The sequence below is a fragment of the Python bivittatus genome, unplaced genomic scaffold (assembly GCF_059951505.1).
Source record: "Python bivittatus isolate LINGU-HERP-01145 unplaced genomic scaffold, Pbiv_v1 ctg000020_np1212, whole genome shotgun sequence".
NCBI lineage: Eukaryota > Metazoa > Chordata > Lepidosauria > Squamata > Pythonidae > Python > Python bivittatus.
In genome coordinates, this window is record NW_028277030.1 from 122354932 (window position 1) to 122378511 (window position 23580).

At 38.3% G+C, this 23580-nt stretch overlaps 1 long non-coding RNA gene across 1 annotated transcript in view; it reads right to left on the reverse strand.

Moving 5' to 3' along the window:
* Nucleotides 1-14953: 14953 nt before the first annotated feature.
* The window catches only part of LOC148217172 (uncharacterized), a 33297-nt gene continuing 24670 nt past the window's right edge, over nt 14954-23580 (reverse strand). The window contains exon 4 of the long non-coding RNA XR_015798041.1: nt 14954-15102. This is a non-coding gene — a long non-coding RNA (uncharacterized LOC148217172). The remainder of the gene's footprint in view (nt 15103-23580) is intronic.

The following is a 23580-nucleotide window of genomic DNA, read 5'->3' on the forward strand; positions in this document are numbered from 1 at the left end:
ATACCCTCAGAGTATCAGCGGATTGGTTCAGTTTATTGCTATGCTTGAGAAATATTGTCTAGTAGTTTAAAATAGCATGTACTGCATATGAATCTGGTTTCCACCAGCTGTCCAGCATCGTGCATTTTATGTGCTGGTTGATAAAACAGGCAGGTGACAAAGAAGAGGAAGAGGGAAGGCAAGAGATTTTATGAAGTGGGTAGGAAGTGAGAAGGAAGGCAGAAGAGAAGGAAAGCAGTGGAATGGTAGAATGGCAGGCTGCCAAGCACACAGTCAGGAGAGAAGCAGCCATTGCTCGCTACACATGAATTATTATTTTTACATTTCTTTGTTTGACTAATAATACTACCAAGAGGAAATACTGAAAAAAACAGAAAAACAAAAAGAACATAGAAAAGAGATTTACAAGCTGTATAAAATTAAACTGAAATTTCAAGGTAACATAGATCAGTGCTGCACATTAAAGTTTCTTGTATTAATTTGAGATTTCAGAACAATTATTAAAATCAAGTCAATATTCAATAATTAACTAAGGTGGCCAGTAAAATATGAATCATACATTCAGAATGAACTATTAACAAAAGTTTTTCTAAGTCAAAAAATTCTATCCATATTTAATGTACCAAGTAGAAGCTAATATATTAAATCCTCATGTTAAGAGAGACATGGTGATCAATACATTCCAGATGTTCCCTTGCCTAGAACCCTTGAGTCTAAGGAACATCTTGGAATGCATGAAGATGATAGCTAAGGATCCTACTGGTTTCCAGAAAAAAAGATGAATAAATATAGATTTTAAGGGGGAAAAAAACCAATTTCAGTCACAAAAACATACAGGAGAACCAAAAACACAGATGCATGCTGAAATTTGCAATTTTCATAATTGTACAGCTCAGGTCATCCCTCAAGAAGTTCACTCAACAGTACGTCTCCTAGGTAAGCATAAGCACAAAAATATTTATTTTAGAGAAAATTATACAGAAAAAAAAACATTTTTCCCATGGAAAAAATACATTAGAAATATATAGGAATGTTCAATATCAAAAGAAGTCGATCAGAAAATGTGTACAAATATTTGTGTGACTTTTTTTCCTGAATTTATAAACAGTGGGGTTGATGGGAACTTCCAGTGAACAATATTAAAAAAAAAAAAAGACTTGCAAAAATAAAGTTGACAGAATTGCCCATTGCTACAACAGACCTCTATTCATTATAAATATATCAGCTTATGCTCACCTGAGTTGGGCCAAATCCAGGGCAAGATCCAGCATACAGGAGCCTACTAAAAAGTTATGCTCCTCAGCCATTTGGTTAGGAAGCCTGTATTCCCCACATTCTTCCCTAGGGAGTTCAAAACAACGGTGTACACTGTGCAGTCATTATCTTATTCAGTCTACCAGCATGTCCCCAGCAAGCCAAAAATAATCCATTACAGATGGAGCCACTGAGTTCTAGATAGATTCTGTGACCTCGAAGTCATTTGGGAAATGGACAGGAGGGATAGAAATAGAACCAAGGTCATGGAATGAAAGATCTGTGTTTCAGATAAATGTGTTAATTACAAGTTTTTCTTGGGGAAGTAACATGACCTTGGAAGGTATAGAATGACATTTTTCTGGTGTTTCCATTTGTCATAAGTACCAGAAAGTGGAAAGTACTCAACTAGTGTACTAGTGGAAAGTACTATGGAAACATCAACTTTAGGTTGTTAGATCATAACAAACTGATTTTTTTTCCAACACATTTTTGGATAAACAAAAACCTTGGAGAAGTGACATTATTCTTTTATTTGTTTCTGCAGCATTTCATTTTCTTAAGTTAGCATTTATTGTCCACTGGAAGACAAGTCCAATTAAGTATATAATTGTGTGGACAACTTAATCAGATAGCTGTTGGTATCTTTTTGTAAAGCTTTGTCTCGGAGGGAGAGATCAAATTCTTTCAGTGACTCAGGCAATTTTTTCTCCAATAGTAATTCCAGTACTGAAATTAATACATATTTATTGTCACTGAGGCCCCCAAACATTCTTTTGCACTCTTATTAACCAGTTTTCATTGAATCTGATAAATTAGAGCTTATTTTCTCCTCTTCTCAAAGGAGATCAGAAGTTTGGAGAAATCCTCCTGAGTAGGAAGGGGCATTCTTTGACATTTCACTATGAGTGATCAATGGCTGTGTGTGAATGTCCTGTCCTCAGTTACATAATCTCTCTAGAGACTGGCGACCCCCTGGCTTCCTATGTCTGTGTCTCCCATGGGAAGACACCGTATAGGAATTCTTTCAACTCGGACTTTTCAGACTAGGAGACATGAGTAATCAAAGGTCTTCAGAGTAGCATGTGTAACAGCAAACAGTTACAGCAGCAATAGCACTTTCTACTATCTCCAATAATAAAGCAAGCTTAAAAAAAAAAAAAAAAGAGGATCAAGAAAGAAATGCTCTAGCACCCATAGACTATGCAAACCTTTTTCCCAGGGGAATAAAACTTTTGCAAAATTGCAAGGCAGATTTCAGCATAGTATTATTAATTATTACGAGCAGCAGCATACGTCAAGAATCTGTGCCTTCTGGAAACTTTTCATAAGGTATAATTAAGTTATATAACAGGCATGCACCATGATTTTCATGCCAAGGATCACATGGCTTTTGAGTAGTGTACTGGGACTAAACTCCAAGACAAAAACTGCATTTGGTTTAATTAAATTTATACTTCATCAGCATACAGTTAAACATATTAAATATGTTTAATATTTTCTTCTGTCACATAAAAAATACAGTTTGGGTAGCTACATCTTTCATGGACTGCATTCAGCCTTGGGTATGTGCCCTCTTGCTGTCCAAGATGCTTGTTGGTTGCTCCTACAACCTATGACAGACCACCCCATTGTCACCTACAAACAAACACTCCAGTAATGTCCAGGAACTGAATTACTTTGGAAAAGGACATGGGAACAAGATAGAGGCATCAGGCCGCCCCAACACTGAGGCACTGAGGATGAGAATGGGTTAGTTTTCTGCTGAAGATTCTAAGAGCTGTACTTGTAGTCCTAACAAGTCTGGGGAGTCTGCCCTTTTGAGCACGGTACTCTGCCTTGTCCCAAGATTACTGACATTACATTATTGACCTGGGAGTTGGGAAATGGGGACACAGTTTGAAGAACTGGGATATAAACAATCTGAGAAGGACTCTTGTTTTGGCAAATATCCCTGTTTGAGATGCTGTACCATCTCAAACCCTCCCTTCCTTTTCAGTTCTTATATTTGGGCAATCAATATTTGCTTGTTCTCTTTGCCTCTGGAAGGCTTTGCTCAAAGAGACCTCCCTGGGAAGCCAGATGAAAGCAGCGACAAGTACCTTTTTACCTGCCTGAAATGGTGACCTTGTAGGAGCCTGCAGGGCGAATAGAAAAACTCCTTCGGTAACGAAAGAAGCCACCTGCTAGCATCTGATTCCTCTTGGACAATGGAGAGCGATCACTCCCACAAGCCAACCTGATGCTACCTTCATTGGGACCACCCACCTGAGCGATGGCTCTCAGTGGGGAGAAACAAACTCATTGTCTCAACCTGAGATGGGAGTTACCCTTTCTACTCCCTGTAACACCTGCATCTACCCCAGGCTGTTACAGTAAAATATTCTTTTACCTGAAAAAGAGAAGGATCGCATCTTGTAGCAAAATATAAAGCTCCCCCTTCCCCCAGTCTCTCAAGGGATAGATGCAGCTAGCATGGGCGGGTGGCCTCTTTTACTGATGTGCCTCTATGAGATCCATAAGGCCACCTTTCCTTCATAAAGAGAAGTCAACGAAGCACCAGTTTGTATTTTATCTTTCCTACAAGAATGTGCTTCAAGTTCCAAATTGTGTTTGGGGGCAAAACACAAAGAAAAAATGAATTTCTCTGGGAAAGACTTTGGTAAGTGGGGAGAAAAACATGAACTGGGAGGTGGGGCACTCAGTCTCTCTAATGAGAAAATGAACAAACTGGAATAGGAGTTTCTTTTACCACTGAAGGTGTTACCCCCCCCCCCACCTTGAGTGGTGAGGAACTAGAGTTTATAGGAATCTGCAGTGTTCCAGCATTGGTATGTACAGTAGCAAAGGTAGGAAAAGTCCCTGTGGAGTAGGGTTCATTACACCTGTGCATAACTTGAATGCTGGCACTAAGCTTTGCTCACATTGCATGATATATCCATGGGTGTAGGTACTCCCTCAAAGGAGCTGTGACCAGGTCCTGTACTGTTATGGACAAAGGACATATGGCTGCTTACCTTGTCACCAACAGCAGCCCACAGTAGAAAGATTTAATTAGCTCCTTAAGAATGAAAGGCAGTAATAACTTCAGAGAAAATTACACGGAATTTGCCATTCCTTTAAAATATAAATCAAGACATTTTTTCCCTTTGAAAATTCAGTATCTGTAAGGAAGAGGCAGAACTGACCATCCCTTGACTATGCTTCAGATTACAGCCCATTTATTTTCTCTTGCAGAACTTAGTTGAGGAGTCCATCCTGCTTCTATCTGTGCATTCCCATCCTAGAACTTGTTAGATATAGTAGAGAATTTCTCCATCTTGATGGTCTTGAGTTGTGTTGGGACTGAAGCTCCCAACCAACTGGTAATCAGTATGGTCTGCTCAGTGCCATGCTGGGGGAAACTATGCTAAGCAAGGGTGGGCAACATATAGTCCAGAGCCAGACATAGTCTTCACTATTTTGCTTGTGGCTGTTAGTATTCTGTTGGTGCTCATCTGACAAATTCTGATGGTATGATTACTAAAAATTGGTCTTGAGATTTATAAAACAATTTTCAGCCTTCAGGCTGTGCCTGCGCGCGCGCACACACACACACACACAAACCAGAAATAAAATGCCCAAGTGCACCTTCAAAAAAAGGAAACTTCTAGCCCCACATATCTGTGACCCACACAACACAATCACGTCACTGACTGAAGCTCTTGCATCAAACCAATTTGCTGCATGAGATAGAGCAGCAAATTTTACTTTCTCCCAAGTGAAATAATTCTGGCAACTGAAGCAGAAAATGCCCTAAGCATCTTCTTCATTGCTCCCCATGACTACAAATATAATAATAATACATAAAGTAACTAACAATTCCCTGCTCTTCCATGCTATCTAACAACTCCCTTAGGCAGCAGCCTCATGCTACTTAATGGTAGGGCTGACTGATAAAAGCAAAAATTGCCTCCATACATGGGGTTGAAGCCAAATGTGATTGTAGCCTTAGTTGACCTGTGTTTGGTGAATCTGTAGCTAAAATGAGAATTTAACTTGAGTTTTTCTGATTAAAATTTCACATTCATGTCTCAATCTTGGTAACTTTAAGATGTGTGGACTTCAACATGGCTGGCTGGGGAATTCTGGGAGTTGAAGTCCACACATCTTAAAGTTGCCAAGGCTGAGAAACACTGCCCTAGATCCTGTGCTGAGGATATATGACTAGCAACAATTACCTATAGCATACTAATGGAGTGAGGAAGATCCAGAAATCAACCCATATGAGACACTGATGTCCCACACTGAATTCTGGATTCGCAGCACCTGTAAGGGTGACTATCGGCCTGTCAAATCTGCTTCAAAGTAGAATTACTAGACCTGTGGTGCAAACATCCAGATGGCCACTAGATGGCAGCAGATAGTTTCCTGCCCCTCTGGTGGTTTTCTGTATTTTTGCAGCACAGATCTGGAAGCCAAACAAAGAAATTGTGCATTTGGAAATTGTACATCTAGGTAATGACTTAAAACCAGGTTCAAATCACACTTCAATGGCTCAGGAAAACAAGAGCAACAATAAGTCTACAATTTAGGAGCAGCCTAATCTATGTTTTTAGTTTTCAACATGTTATAATATAATTGAAAGAATAAAATAAAATCCAACAACGTGCATGGTTAGAAACAGAAAGAGCTGCCTTAAAATAAGTAGGACCGTTTGATCGCTAGTCAACCCTGAGCAAGGGTGTGAGCCCTGCCTGGAAGTGACCCAGGGACTGATATTGGAAATTTTTTCCCCAGCCCTGCCATAGAGATGCTTGAACCTTTTGCGTGCCAGGCATGTTCAGTATACCACTGAGATAAAAGCTCTCCCCATGGTTTAGTGGCTTGGGTGATTTTTGGGCATAATATACTTGTTGGCCAATGGCCTTGGAATTCCAAAACAAAAGCTTCCGTGTTTGGGTAGAACCACAAGGGAAAGGCAAAAAAATAAAAAGCAGAAAGGTGAGGCTGGGAAAGGCAAGAATATCCCAGGTTTTTAGAAAATTCAGCCAGATTTATCTTGGCTGGAGAACAAGGATAAAAGGATGCAACCTTGTTTATTGATCATGTGATTGCCTAGGAAAGTGCCTTTCCTTTTTTTGTTAAAAACCAAAAACATGATAGTCATATAAATGTATTAGAAATATATATGTACTAGAATATGTCCATTAGATAAGTATATATAGAATTGTAATTGTTTACTGTTATAATGACGTATTAACATGGTTTTTTTGTTGTATTTTTTCACTTTTTTGTTCAAGCACTTTCTGTGTGTTTTTTCCCCCTTTCTCAATAAAATAAATAAATAAATAGCCAAGATATAAAACAATATAATTAATGGGATCTGTCCAGGTTACATTTGTTGTAGGAGGAAGGAATAATTAATTACTAATTACTTAGCATGCATACTTAATATTCATTCCTTATTAATTATTCACTTATTTACTCCCCCACTTATTGGATTACTTTTGCTCATTGTTTTTTCTTCTACCTAAGTAGACTGTTCCCAACAGGTTTTGTAATAGCAGATATACACACCGATGGTGACTGTCTCCTCCTGGGTCTCCTACTGCTGGCACCTTAGAAACCAGAGAATGGTTGTGCCCATACAATATAGAAAAACCACAAATTACCCAACCACATTTTAGCCTGGCTTGGTTATGCACATGAGGATTGTGCAAGGCAGCCACCAAATCAAGGCCCTTCATTACCTTGTGCCCCCCATCAGCACTCAAATAGCCAGAGTAGACTTCTGTCCATGTGTTGCACATGTACAGAAATCTCTTCCAGCTATTGGAGCACCAATCAAGACTGCAGAGGAGGCCTCAGAAGTCAGAGGCACTGAAGCAACATAGCTGCTTTGCTGAGTTTTTAGAAGCCAGCGAGATGCATTGATTTGTGAAATATTGCCTGAAAATGAATCACACCAATACAGCTTTGCGCAGGCCTAAAAAGTAGTCATAAAATCTGTGTAAAGTAATATGAAAGCTCCAAGGATGACAATGCTTTTCCTCTGTAATAAACTCAACTTAACCTCTGAGATAGATAAGGGAATTTACTTGACCATTGAAGCAACGTCATATATAAAAGTTAATTATCTCCTCAGGTCAAGCTTGGTGGCAAGTGACTAGATGGAGATGTCCGCGTAGTTTTCCTAGTAGCAATCTGTTTGCAATTACCTTCTTCTATACCGTTTTTCAACTTCCCAGTCTTAATAGTCCTTGAAGGAATCCCATAAAAGTTTAACCACACTAATCCTACTTAGCTCATAAGCCCAAGCAAAAGTTACACAATATATCTTTGCAGTAACCTGGATCCAAAGAATAAAATATGATTTGGGCAATCTGCATGGTTTGAAAAATAGCATATGTTTTTTCCTGTATTCTCCATAGGTGCAACTGGCCTATCCATTACACTCCAAATCACACTTGTGCTTTGAATCCAGATTACTGCACACCCATAATATACAATAGCAAAGATTAGTAGAGACAGTAGTGAGATTTTTGTTGTTGTTGTTACTGTTGTTAGTATCATTGCCATGACTATAACATACATTTATTTTTAGTTGATATACCTTCTATTCTTCAGCTATGGGGGAAGGGAACGAGAAAGGGGAGAGAAGGACAAAAAGCATATTTGCTGACATACTTGGGCAAGATACAGTTCGTATGGTGACTGGTTGTAGTAAATGCCTAATTCCTTTTATTATTTTCAATTCACCTTAGGGGTTGAGTTAGCCTAGCAATGTTAATTCACATCAGGTTGACCTTGTAATAAACTTCCCAACAGTACAAATCTAGCCTGCAGAAGTAGTCTATGGTTCTGTGAGTTCTGTGAAAAAGAGTTTCCCCTAAAATAATTTCCAGTGGATTGGAGGAAAACATCTCCCATGCTTATACTGAGAAGAATAGAAGACTCTGTTGAAAGCAAACAAAGGGAGGCAAGAGGCAACGGATGGTGAACCTGCTGTTAGAAAAGTGTGGATGCCTTTGAAGATTAGCTGCATGCCTGCTGGAGTTTAATCTTTCTTGTAATACCTCAACAAGAGTTCTCTCTCCTTTCTTCCTGTCCACTTCCCTCTCTCCATTTTTCTTCTCATTCTTTTTCTTTTCCTTCCCAGTGCTCCTGCCCTGTTTCCTTATTATTTTTTTTGCTCTTTCTGCTTCAAGGAAGGATGGGGAAACATGGCTGTTTCCATGAGACAGTGGTTTGCATATGAGAGAGAAAATAGTTGGCATATGCAGATGAGTACCCATTATTTTCATAAATGGAATACTTTGTTTTACAAATAATTAATTTTAACCAGCATTGATTAATTCATTTTTTTGGCCCCTGTCTTGCCCATTTTTGGAGTGTTACTTCTGATGGGTGAACACACACCCACATACACACTTATGTATGCACACACAAGTGTGTTACATGTCCACATTTCTTGGGGAGGAAGACATCTCTAGAGATGGATTGGCTTCAGCTAGAGCTGGCAAATCTAGGTTGACAAAACAGAATAGCTGGAATTTTCTCTCCTCTCTGTATATGTGTATGTATGTATGTATGTATGTATGTATGTACTGTATGTATCCTACAAATATAACAGAATTTATATCTATTCTTCTATGGGCACAGGAAACATCTTAAACTTTATTTATCATTTTGGATAAATAAGATAACAGAGATAATTTTGGAATCTGGGCAAAATCCAACATATTTTCTATTGCACTACACACGAGCACTCTAATATTTCTGCAATTTTACAAAGGGTCTGTACACATGATACTAATAGCCCAACTACCCCATCTGCCAATCACCTCTTTTCTGAAAAATGTCATACACCACACATATCTCTGTCCCTTTTTTCTTTATCTCTTTGTCTAGGGGTGGGGATGAAAACAAACACAGAGCCAGAGTGCCTAGACAACTCCCAAAGTTGTGGAGCCTCTCTAGGATTTTATTTTGATCATGAATGCCAGAATGTATGGTTATTCCTCTAGTAAATAGGAATAACTGCTTATTATACAACTTAGGGGTAGTTAGTTGACCAAGGAGCAGTTAATTTAGCACTAAGTAAAACCAGATATATCTGGGGCTAGATCTATCTCAACCAAGGTTAATTGGCAGGGACAATTGTGGAATTTGCATATAAACACTTAGCCACCTCCATGACCTAATTAACTCCTCCATGGTCCAATTAAGCATGTCATGTGAATAGGTCCAAAGAGACTGAAGGGTAAGAACAAGAAGAAGGAGTTGAGAGCTTGTTTTCTTTTAGCTGTACCCCATAATGTGAGGAAGGCAGGAGAAAGAGAAGAGTTGGATGCAAAAGAGCAAGACCTTTTGCATATGACATATGGGACATGCTAAAGGAGTTGGTGTTTCATCTGCCCTTTATTTCTCTGTTCTTTGATGCACATAAATTAAAGTTTCATATCATCCCCAATCAAGGAAGAAAGAACTGGTTTCTTTCCTTTTTATTTTTCATCCAGTTCTTGCCAAGGAGACAGCTGGTCTACTATCCTATGCCTTCCAAAAGAAGTGGGAAGAGATGACTTCATCTTCTTCCAAAGCAAAATGAGTATAATGTGTTTTTTTCCTGTTGTTGCTATCATTCCCATGCCAAGGAAGAAATCTGGCTGCTTATCCTCAGGAACTTGTTTATGGATTAACTAAATTTGAGCCTGAGCTACAGCACAATCACACAAGCAAGCCAGTTAAACAGGGAAGCAAAAGGCCTCTTCATGCATTCCTTCAAGCATACAAGGGTGAATATGTGTAGGAGATCTGGGCTGCACGTGCGGCACCCACTTCCTATCCATATATCTATTTCTCTCTCATTCTCAGCTGATCTCACGCTGAGCAAGGATGTCTCAAGGAGAACTGAACAGGAATTCACAGCTGCTCTTCAAACCTCCTTTGCTGAATGAAAGTAAAGAATTAAGGAGTAACTGCATGTGGGACCAGCAAGCATAACTATAGTACTCTGTGTTTTTTCTGCTCAGTTGCTAAAAAAAAAAAAGTGTGAATTGTCAGAATTTGTCAGGGTGGGATCATCTACAAGCTCAATATCAAATGCCGTCGGATAGTTCAGGTGCCAACATCTCATGCAGATTTTGGATTCTGGCAGGACACAGCAAACGTTTCAGCGTCTATAATGATGTGCTGAAGATTAGAGTCTGCCAATTCTTACAAAATAAAAATGGAAGATGCCTGCAGTTCAGTTCTTTGCTTGGTAGCATACCACCTGTCCAAGATAAGTCAAAGGTCAATTTGGGATTGGTAGGGATTGTCTGGAGTGAAAGTTAGAGTGGACAGCTGGAACACTGCCCCCCGTTGGCCTTCTGGAAAATGGGTATTGGCAAGCACTGAGTGACTGAATAGACCTCCCCCCATAGCAGCCATTTTATGAGGTGCCCACAACATAGAGGACAAAAGGAAAATCCAGGAAGCATTAAGTCCACTGGCTGGAGAAGATGGCAAGAGACAAGAGGAAAAAGGCTGACCTACTTAATTCTTATTTTGCATCTGTCTTTTTGCAAAAGGAAAAAGTGGTCCAACCTGTCAAAAAGTGCCCCATGTGGGGCACAGGAGAAATGCAGGTCAAAATAGGCAAGGCAGTGGTGAGAGAATACCTAGCTGCTTTGAATGAATTCAAGTTACCAGAGCCAGATGAAATATATCCCAGGGTGGCAGATGTGACCTCACAACCACTAACTGTAATTTTTGTGAACTCCTGAAGTACAGGGGAAGTGCCAGAAGGTTGGAGAAGAGCCAACATTGTTCCAAAAGCGGACCCAGGAAATTACAGATCAATCAGCTTGCCATCAATACCTAGGAAAATCCTAGAAAAGATAATCAAGGAGTGGGTTTGTAAGCATTTAGAAAGGAACAAGGTGATTTGTAGAAGCCAGCATGGCTTTGTTAAAAATAGGTCGTGTCAGACTAATCTTGTTGCTTTTTTGACAAAATGAGTAGATAAGTGGGTATAGAGAGCAAGGAAGATGACCTTGATGGAAATACACAGGAACCATTACGTAGGCAAAGGGAGCTGAAACACTTTTTAAGCTCCAGGAAACAAGATTATATTCGGAAGCAGCAGATGTCTCTCTGATTCCCATGGGTATAAGAAGAGGGGAGAATACTGCACAATCAGATTTGCAAGATTTGGTTATTATAGCCAATCTCAATAAAGGTAGTTTTAATCTTTCTGTGGAGTTGATTTCCTGGTCTGGTCTTCCAAGTGGGGCTGACAGTGACCAAGGGAATGCTGTGGAGGTAGTGGACCAAGCCTTCAGTAAGGCATTTGATAACCAACTGCAGTTGGTTGAACAACCATACCCAGCATGAGGTCCTTCATGGATCTATGTCTACATGGAGACAGATATGCAGAGAGGTACCTCAGGGTTCTGTCCTGGGCCTAGTGCTCTTCATTTTTGTAAATGACTCAGATGACAGGATAAAAGGGATGCTCAGCAAAATTGCAGATGACATAAAGCTGGGTGGATTGCTGTGGAAATGACCTTGGGACACAGGAGGAAGAACCACAGCCTAGACAATGGTCTGATAAACAAAATCTGAGCCTGAACGAGGGGAGAGGTACTTTCAGACTTGCAAAATTCTGTTACTGTAACCTTATAATAAAGATGGTGTTAGTACTCATGGTTAGTGCTTCTTGTGTAGACTACCTCAAAGGGCTGACAATTGCTAACACCTCAGAAGACAGGCTCAAGGTTCAAAAGGATTTTGATAGACTTGAACATTTCAACAAAATGCAGTTTAGTGACAAGAAATGTAGAGTTCTACATTTAGATTGGAAAAATCAGTACAAGATAGATGGTGCCTGGCTTAGGAGTAGTACTTGTGACAAGGATTTCAATGTCCTGGTAGGCCACATATTAAGCATGAGCCAGCAGGGTGCTGCAGCTGCCAAAAGAGCCCATGCAATCTTGGGCTGCATCAACAAAGGTATAATGTCAAAATCACCAGAAGTGATAGTTCCATTCTACCCTGCACTGGTCAGACTGTGACTAAAATACCATGTACAAGTTTTGTCGCCACAATACAAGTAGGATGTTGAGGAACTGAAAAGAGTGCAAAGAGCAACAAAAATGGTGATAGGTTTGGAGGCTAAATCCCATGAAGGGGAGTTAAAAGATTTATTCTCTGTAGTGCCTGAGGGTAGGACAAGAACCCGTGGGCAGAAGCTTTATGTCAGCCCTTCAAGGAAGGCCAGGTCAGGAAACAGATACCAAAAGTAATACTAGAACTCTCTACTGATATAGCTTGACATATTGATATAGCCTACAGTATAATAACAGAATCTCGAAAGCTTGACAGTTTCTCTTTTCCTCCCTCTTATACCTAAGACACTCAAGGCAGGCCAGTCTTGAGTTTCTTCCTCACCCCTTCCTGTCTTCCTGGGCTTATCTGACTTTTTGTAATGGCTGCCACATATTTTCTTCAAGAATACAGAGAGAGAAATCCAGATTCAAAATAAGGGACAATTTCCTGACTGCTCTTAAGCAGTGGAATAGTCACCTGGAATCCTGGGTGTACCATTACTGGAGGCTTTCAAAGAAAGTATGGACAACCTTTTGCTGAGATGGTCTGAGGATTCATGTGATGGGCAGGGAACTTCTAAAGTCCCTCCCAACCCTAAGATTCTCTGGTCCTATATTGTTAAAATTGCCTGGGAATGCTTATACTAGTATTTCTCAGCCTCAAGGACTTTAAGATGTGTGGGCTTCAACTCCCAGGATTCCCCAGCCAGCATTCTGGGAGTTGAAGTCCATACATCTTAAAGTCCCTGAGGTTGAGAAACACTGGTTTAGACTGATTACTTGCGGAAAGTGCTTAAGATCAACTTGTGGCCTATTGTGGTCCAAGAAGCGCAGGTTGCTGTCCACTGGGTTAAACTTTTTAGATGATTTAGATCTACTCAGATATTGCAAAAATCAGGTAAGATAGGCCTAAGCACTTGTTTTTTTGTTTTTTTTTTTGCACATTCTTAACTAAGGCTATTGGGAGGGAAACTAACTGTAACAAGGTACAGTCCTGTGGCTTTAGGGTTGGAAACAATTTTCCTCTAACCATTGCCTTATCTAGGCAATTTTCCAGCACAAACATGATGGGGTATTATATTCTCAAGGAATGAGGAAAGACCTCTTTTTATCAGATCAAGGCACAAAAAGAACACTTGTACTTTTAAAACGGACATTAATTTCAAGCATGTTCAGAAAAAAATGTTTCTGTCATTTGTGTCCTTCATGTGGGAAAAAAAGGCTACAAACCATGGCATTTCTTTAATTACCCAGCAGGGTTTCTGCTTGGCTGCAGCCTATTTTAAGAAAACTAACTGCTCCCTAGCAGAAGAACATAATTAAATAATGTTTTGGTTTGAACATTAGGACCCCACAACCTTCTATGGTTCATTGTTCATGTAAAGTGCTATTCAGTATTCCTGACTATAAAAAGTGAGGATTGATTGATTGATTCAATTTATATCACTCCCCAACTCACAAATGCAACTCTGGGTGGCAAACATTAGATTAAAACAGTAAACAGGTTATCAAACAAACAAAAAAACCTAATGTACATCACACCAGAGGACTAATCATGCTCTGGCCCAGTGCCTAGTGCCCCAGGGAATCACTGGGCTGGAAAAACCATGAGTCAGAACCATGGAGATTACAAGATTAACCAAATAATTGGGCATGGAGGGAGATCTGTGCATATATATTTTTCATTCTGAAATGCTTAGGGCACAGGACAGGATCTCAGAGTTGAAAGAACAAAGATGGAAGAAGAGGAAGAGATGCAAACGAACATTAATACTGTTCAACATATCAGTCTGGTGAATAGAGAATTGGATTTGAACAAAATGGCTGGGTCCATACAGCACATTAAATCCTAAACCCAGTTAACAAAATATAATTGTTATGTTCATATAACATGCCTTATTTGGCTAAACACAATAGCCTTGTTCATATAACAAGGCTGAGTTCATGCAAAATGCATTACACATTATCCAATACCATCATATACCTGAAGTAGCTTGTTGTACAAAACCAGCCACTCTATGCCAGGAATAGGCATTGTTGAGCATCTACTGAGGCTCACATTCCTGTAATATACTCACTGCCACTGCCCCAAACCTACTTGGCTGGCTGCTGCTTGTTCACATGCCCTTCTTGCTATCACCATCCTTAATCTGCCTTTTATGAGTTGCAAAGTAAGGAGATAGAGCAGTTGCCTTTAACTGCCTTGCTTTCTTCTGAATGGGCCTTGAGACTTAGAGAGAAAGGAGAGATACCAGGGGAAATGGTGGGGAGGAAGTAAAGGCCCACTGGACATTGGCCCCAAAGTTTTGCTTTAGTCTAGAAGAAATCCAAATTCCAATCTCAACCTACAAAATTTATAGGACATACCTTAAGCAAACTTCACTGTTCTGAGAAAATTAGACAACTCCATATTGTTTCACAGGACAGAGCTTCTTTTAAAAGTAAAGAGCCAAGTAAAAAGAAATTTTACTTACTTGCATTAAACATTACCTATTGTTGACCATCAGATTGTGGTGGTGATACTTTCTCTTATTTGAATCATGAATCAAAACATCCTAAAACCAAGAACAGAAAGTTTTCTTTTCTGATCTTTTTATTATTATTTTGAGCTTCTAAATAATGCCAGTAGTGTTTTGATATAGAAGTTAAAAATGGTGACAGCAAAATAGTAAACTTTACATGCATAATCCAGGGAGGACTCTTAAATTCACTTCCATGTTGCATGTGCTGGTGTGATCAAGAGTCTGTCTTCATTGTCAACATTCTCTGGCAGCCCCTGCATGAAAGACAAATGTCTCAAAGAGGAAAACACTCAGTTTCTGTTCAGAAAGTCACTGTGAGAGGAAAATTCATGGTGCCCATTAGTTCTGTTTGATACAGCATAAATTCAAACAATTTTCCTGTGAAACCAAGGATATAAGAGCATGCTTGCCAAGGATAACTAAAGAACATTCTTGGAAAGAAAGAAAAGAAGTTTGGATGTTGTAACTGGGGTAGTCCTGATGCTAGAGTAGTTAGATCATATTTTATAGACCTAACCCAAAAAGGTAGCTTTTCAAAAAGAGTGTCAAATAAATGGCACCTTTTATTGGATCACATTCTAGAGATTTTCAGTATAAGTACATAAAAAATAAAGTTATTCACTGTATTATAATTGTGTTAGTCAAACAGAGAAATTCAGCTTTTTTTTTTTTTTTTAAGTGAATGGTTGGGTAAGATATTGGAAATTGCTACTATTGGGCTAGCCAAGATGGTATAAAATAGGAATAATATCTTGTAGAGATGTATGGATTATTGAAAATCCAGTGGGTTTTTTTTCCTTTCTAATTTCTCAGCAAGTCATTAATCCTTTTAAACCTAATTCACACTTTTTTGTGCAACTACCATTTACGTACATTATCTTCTGTATAATTTTCCTAAATATACACTAAACTTACAAAAATTTGCTGCCTTTCCTAGTTGAGGATGAAAGACAATAGCAGATACTGTCCATGTTACCATACATGAGACTTTGGTGGATTACAGTATTTCATCTTCAAAGACAAACAGGGTTAAAAGCATCTTGATCTAAGCCCAAACCAAGAAAAACATCCACATAATGAGTAAGAACTAATTGCTCTTCTAAGTACCAGACATTTTTCAGTAACATTTGCAATATTTTCAATATCGGCATGGTTTACAGGGGAAATATCTAAAAAGTGACCTCAAATAGAACCGTTAACATCTTCAAAGATTAAAAGTCCTGGGAAGAGCTTGTTATCTGTGCCTCATGTTTTTGGATTTAGTTTGGTCTAAGATGCTGACAGTTTCCCAGCTGAAACTATGGTTCAGTCTGTCCATGTGTTGTGACCAAATCCAAAAACACAAGGGAATTCCTGGAAGGTTGGTATTCAGACAAGTCAGCCATCAACAGGCACACAGAGATAAACAACATCTACACACCATTCAAAAGAGACAATAAAAAGCTAAAAAGGAAACAAAAAGACCAGAACACATTCTCTCCAGCAGCCTACATCCAGATAAACAGGGATTAACACCAGGATTAACACCAGACAAATAATTAAGCAGTAAACAATATTCTAATCAAGGAACTCCCAACTCAGACAAACAATCAAGCAGTAAACAACAGCTTAATCAAGGAACTACCAAGGAGAAAACAATGCCCCCACCAACACCGACAGGGCAAGCTACTATATAAAACAAAAAGCAAACCCCACTCCCTTCTAGCACTGAAGATGTTACCTAGCTGGGTAACGAGACGTCTGCAAGAAAACAACCAAGCTCAGAGAACACCAAGAACTCCACTCTATAAATTCTTTAGAAAATCCACATTTAGCTAAGGTTATATAACTATATTGTATGTAAATGTTATCAAAGTCTTTCTCCGCATCTAGCAATAGAATTGCAGCTTTATCCTTTTATTCAGTCAAAATCTACTATCTGCTGAATATTATTTGATCCATGTCTAGTTCTGATAAACTTGATCATTCCTAATCACTAAAGAGATTGCTTGTTGAAATCTATTCACATTTGAGAGCAGTTACATTTTTAATACCTACATTAATCAATGCAATAGGTCGATAATTAGTACATAGCACATGATCTTTACCAGGTTTACCATTAAATGAAATGAAGAAGATAAAATTTCATTCTCAAAATCCTGTCATATGTAGGCTATAAAAGAGAGCCAGCATGGTGTAATGGTTAAAGTGCTAAGGAGTGGGAAGAGCCAGGTTTGTATCCTCCTTAGGCACAGAAGCTAGTTGGGGGACTTTGGGTGGTCACTTCTCAGCCCTATTCAGCATCAGAGGTTGTGACAAGCCAGCTGAAAAACAAAGCCCTTGTTTCATCATGCATTGATGAACTTTGCTTTGAGAACTAGACAAGTACAGGCATACTCTGCAACTAAGTTGGAGAAATGCTAAGAACCACAACTTATACACTGCAAACAATTGGATGATCAGGAGATAGAAGAGAAGAGTTAGAGATCTCAGGGTCTTCTGGATTTTGCAGCCTAGACACAGCAGTGATTTTATGATCACTAATGCTTTCAGGATTTTTCTTTTTTGTGGGGTGGGTTAGTTTATTGGTTTGTTTTTTGGTAGGGTTGTTGGGTGCTTTTTGTCCTTTAAAATCTGAAAGAGAGAGAAATACCCCTATTTCAGAGGTTTTAAAGGATTGAGATGGGCCTACAAGATCTCCATATGCAAAAAAACCAAATTGGACTGGAATATGCAGTTCTGCAATGTGAATTGCCTATCCCTGCTTTAAACCTCCAGAGCTTCTTCACCCAAAGGAAACTACTGCTACTTTTCAAAGGAAACTACTAGAACTTTCTAACGTGGGAAAATAGAGAGAGAGTTCCAGTGGTGACGAATTAAATGGCAAGGCACTGTTAATAAATTTTGGAATATGACAATTAGTTTTACATTTAAAAAGTCTTGGCATTCTTCTCATCAGGCAGCCCATTGCCAGAAGTTCAAAATCATTAATACTCATTGTAATTGCATCCTGGAGGAGGTAACTGACAAGGTGTTGACATCACACTGCCAAGAAATAAAGTCTTTGATTTTCTGAGAATTTTTTTTAAAAATCTCCAGTTACTGCTCAAAGGTTAGTAAGGCTGTCAATGGCCCATATGCTTTTATACATACATATGTGCATATGAAAACGTAGTTAATGTTGTTTGAAGAGCTGGATTTTCATGTATTAATAAAATGGGGATGCAAGAGACTGAAAGAGAAACACAGACTTTATCAGTGAACAAGTAAATGAATTGGGGGACCACACTGGTGGCAATTCATGTCTATTTCAAGTACATAAATACGAGCTGTTTCACATAAAATGTGCTTTAAAAGCCATTGGAACTGTAAAAGAAGGTGTTTAGGAAAATTGACTGAATATCAATTAAAATCTTTTTTTAAAAAACAGATGTATGAACAAATGACAAGTAAAACACCTTAAGAAATAGGATATACTTTAAAGGAAAATTAAGTTATTTATTCTGACAGAATCTATTAATCATCCATTTATGATTTTAAACTCAATTATATCAGCTAAGGAATCCTGTAATGAAACAGCAATGGATTGGTGGATTGATCATATACCATCAAGCCAGTGTCAACTCTAAAGTGACCACATAGATGCAGTAGACCTTCTCCAGGATGATCTATCCCCAACCTGGGCTTTCAGGTCTGCCAGTGGTGCACCCATTGCCACTGTAATTCAGTCCATCCACCTTGCTGCTGGTCATCCTCTTCTTCTCTTTCCTTCCATATTGCCCAGCATTAGAGCCTTCTCCAGAAAGCTAGATATTTGCATAATGTGTCTAGACTATAATAATTTGACCCTGGTCATATGTACCTTCAATGAGAACTCTATGGTCATTTGTTTGTTTTCTTAGCTATCCATGGCATTCTCAAAAGACTTCTTCAACACCAAATATCACAGTAATATTAAAGTCTGTGAAAGATTCCACAAGATGTGCACGTTATAGATAGACCAATATCTTTGTTTAATGTGGATACTAAAATATTAACTGCAACACTAGCCAGGAGACTACAGAAAGTAATACCATCTATAATTCATCCATCTCAAGCTGGATTTATAAAAAATACACAAGCATCTGACAATATTTGCCTGGTGATTGATACTATGGCTATCACAGCAAATAAATTGGAATCAGCTGTTTTAATTTTGCTGGATCCTGAAAAGGCCTTTGATATGGTTCAGACTGAATTGATGAAGATGATATGGGTTTCCATCATCTTTTTTCATTACTTCTTAAAACTAAGGTCTGCTAATTGTGAAGATGGTATTCTATTTTCAATTCAGAGGCTACCTGCCTCTAAGTATCAGATGCTGGGGAACCTGAATGGGCTGCCGCTTGAAACACTGGGTTGTCATGGGGGAGGATGATGTAGATAGGCCCTGTGGTATAATCTAGCAGGGCTCTCCTACATTGTTATGCAGGACTCATTTAGGTGGGTCACTTCAGACTACAGATCAGTGAAAAATCTACCATACAAGGCAGAATATCAGCAAATCAATGAAGGTGCATTAGAGACCTCATCCCTAACATCTAGTTTTAGTGGTAAGACAGCTTATCTGGGAGGGAAAATCTTAATGGTAAAGAGCTGTTCAACATTGGAACAGACTGCCTTGAAAGGTGGTGGAGTTTCCTTTGCTGAAGGTGTTTAAACAGGCAGGCTGGCCATCTGTCAAGGAGACTGTAGTAGTGGACTCCTGCACTGGACAAGGGACTGGACTAGATTACTTCCAAGGTGCCTTCCAACACTTATATTTGATGGTTCTGTGTATCAAGCTTCATTCAGTTACATATGGTAGAGGCTGGCTGCAGGAAGAAAAAGCTGTCCATTTTCAGTGAGAATCAGGTGAAAAGGAAAGCCTCAAGCCTAGGAGTGGAGTGTGGAAGCTGCTCTGATGGGAGGGACAACTCATCTGAGCCTTTACAGAGCAGGTCATCTGCTAACAGGGCAGACTTGATCCTGCAGCCTGGGCTTAAAGCTTTTGATTTGTCCTCTCTTCCACCTTAACCTCAGGCGACTATCAAGATATCCCCGGGGACTTTGGCTGATGGCAGTGCTGAGGGAAAGAATGTGCCTGCTGTTACAGAATCATTCTTTTCTTTCTAAACTGCATTAACAGCATTTACAAATCTTCTAGAGTACAAAATATTGATGGCTTCACTTGTAGAACTTCCTTTCTTTGCTGGCACAGTGTCTGTACTTTGAAAACCACAAACTAGCAATTAATGGAATGTTTTCATTAGCAAAAAATGGAATGGAATAGCCTATTGTAAATATGACTTCAGTTTGCCCAAGGAAGGAAATATATTTCTTCTCACAAGGCTGGTCTCTTAAGTTGTGATATAAGCAGGGAACAGTGATTATGGCAGTGTTTCTCAACCTTGGCAAGTTTAAGATGTGAGGACTTTTTTTTTTTATAAAAACTTTATTAAGTTATAAAAAGCGTAAAGATAAAAGCAAGCAAGAACTAACAGTCAAAGAGAGAAGTGGAGAACAAGAGAGTAAGAAAGAAAGAAAGAACACAAAAGTGATGGAAAGTAAAAAAAAAGGAAAAATTACAAATTACAAATTATCTTTTTGTAAAGATGTGTGGACTTCAACTCCCAGAATTCCCCAGCCATGGCAGTTCTGGGAGTTGAAGTCCACACATCTTAAAATTGCCAAGGTTGAGAAACGCTAGATTATAATGTCACCATTTCGAGTGTGAGTATTCCTGATTATTTGTGATGTCTATAATTAATACCAGATAGAACCAAGATTTGGAGATCTAGTATAACACTAAGGGCTCTAGAACCAGGAAGAACTGAATTTGCAAAAAAGACACATGAATCATTATCTTTTACTTTGTTTTTTCTCTATTTATTACAGAGAACAAAATTGTTATACACAACAGGCATATAACCCCAGATTTCAAAGTGTCCCACTAGACAATAAACCTCTCATCTGACTCTTCTTTCCTGTCTTGTTTGTTTTTTTACCTACAAGACAGTTTTGACTCCTGGAGACTGCCTGAATTCATTCTTGACGTTTTCTTGGCAAGATTTCAGAAGTGGTTTACCATTGCCTACTTCCTAAAGCTGAGAGAGAGTGACTGGCCCAGGGTCACCCAACTGGCTTTGTACCTGGGGTGGGACTAGAACTCATAGTATTCTTTCCTGACAGTAACAAAAATCTTCTCTTCTTTGATGAACCACATAGGATTCTTTGCTGTTCCACTGGTAGATCATTTCTGTCAAGGAGCTTCCATTTCAGCAGCACCTTTCAGCAGCAAGTTGTTAAGGACTTACAAAATAATGGTTCTTCCACATCTATAATATAAGACCTTCTCCCATTAAACAAAAATCTCTGTTCTTCTCCCTTGGCCAAGATTGCTCTATTGAGCCACAACCACAGATTAAGCCATCCAACTATAATTTGAGAAGGTTACACTAGTGACACCAAAATACCTATATATGGATCAGTTAACATCCAGTCCATGTCCATTCTGCCATATCCACCAATTTTTAAAAGGAAAATGCAAAAACATTTATTTTTAAATGGATCTTTCCTTTACCTGTGTACCTATATATGCATATTTCTCTTAGAAATTCACTTTTGTATACAATTTTTGAGTCAATGATTTTGTATTGCAAAACAGATTGCCCCCATGTACTCCAGACAGCTGCTTCTCATGAGTAGACTGAAGGAACCTAAGCTTTTGCAGTTGGCTTATGAGTCAAGTGGCTGGCAGTCAAGGGGTTCCATCTAAACTCACAGTTGTAATGTAGCCTTTATGGACATAAAGCTCGACTGAGCCTCATTTCTTAATCACTTTGGAATTATTATTTTTTTTTACTGCTTTTCAAATATTAAGAACCTTCAGAATGGCAAGTTTTTATCACATTCACTGGGTGAGTCTCCTTCTAGTTAGGAAAAGAAATTTTAAGCATGAGTTTAAGGACTTGGAAAAAAATTACTTTTTGGAATAAACAGCAAATGGTATTTAGAGTGTTGATTTTGGAAAGTTAAAAATGGACTAAGGGTCTAGATGTACTTGAAATAAGACTTTGAAATGAAATGTAAGAATCCTTCCTGTGGGAAACTGCTGTTGTTTGGATTCCTTCAGGGGGAAAAAACACAGGACTTTGAAGGTTGGACACTAGAGGGAACTAGAAGAAACTAAAGATTACAATTAAAGGAGTAAACTTAAAGTAAACTAGTTAACCCAGAATGGAGCAAAATACTTTAACATTGGATGTTTTGAAGGATATTTATGAACAATGGACTCAGAAGTTAATTTTAAGAATGTCTCTCATCATAGATAGATGGTGTGTAAATGATGTTACAGAAGAAGAATAAGCTCTACAGGACAAGACTGAAATTGATTTGAATGTGGATTTAAAAATGATAAGCTACAAGAATGATATGGAAAAAGATGATATACTGGATATACAAATGAAACTGGTTGATATTTTAATAATTAAAAGGGATATACAAATAACAAACCAGAAGAGTAATTTGGATAGCCTTCTACACTGGATTTACAAAAGAGACCTGTTAAAGTGTTGAAGGATTTCCTGAGAAGGGACAATGAAAAGAAATAAAATTCTAGGACATTATTTGAAGGCATTAAAAACCAGGATTGTTAAAAGTACAGGAAAAGGATATAAAGTTGGTTTATTTGATCAAGGTTAAAATAGATATGTAATTATCTCTGGTAATCCTTAGTGGACTTTTGCTGACCAGCAATGAATGACAGGGTTTTAATATTTTGTTTATGGTTAAGAGATGAGATATGGGAAGAAGTCAGAATTTGTTGTATTTTAAGAGAAGGTGATAAGTTACTAAAAGTGTTTATACTTGTTGTGATGAAGGGGGAAGTTACTTCTTTATATATTTCTTTTTTGTTTAATTTTTCTTTCTTTTCTATTTTTCTCTCTATTCTTTTTTATTTTATTTTCTTTTTTGCACTTTATAATTTTTCTTTTTACTCTTACATATTTTTTAGTTTGTATTAGTTTTTATCTTTTCAATTGTAGTATTTAATAACATTATAAAAGAAAAGAAATGCAAAGGATAACAATTCTATAATGCACTATGGTTTCAAGGCTTAAAGTCACATTATAAGATCTGAAAAGCATGTGTCATCTATTGAGAAGACACGCATACATAAATATTATATATTTGATCAAATGCATACCATACCAGTCCTGCAGCTGAGTCAGCAATCATCATTATGTACTGTCTGAACAAATAGTTGCTATCCAGGATTTACTGCCAATCAGTTTCATCTGGTGACCCCAATTTCTAACTTTAAAGGATTTGACTTTTCCACATCATACATCTTAACAGCTGACAGCTCTACATTGGCAATAAATAAAATTCTGGCATGCCTAAATCTCGCTGAGATCAAAGGGTTTAAAAGCTTAATCATATATGCTTGAATTCTGGCTTTAGTGTATCTGACTTATTTTGTACAATTGAGCTAACTGACTTTGGTAAATAGCTTTGGATTATTCATTTTCAGCTTCAGCATAAAGTTAATTTGAAAAGATCCCGTCAGGAATTACAAACTGCCATTGCATTCTGTTGATTATAATTCATTGCAAGGGTTCCTTTTCAAGTTTAATGTAAAATATAAAACTCACAAACATTTCTAATTAATTCTCCAACTCACATGGTAGGTCTATCACATAAATCAAACCAAAACGCTATTTCTAAAGAAA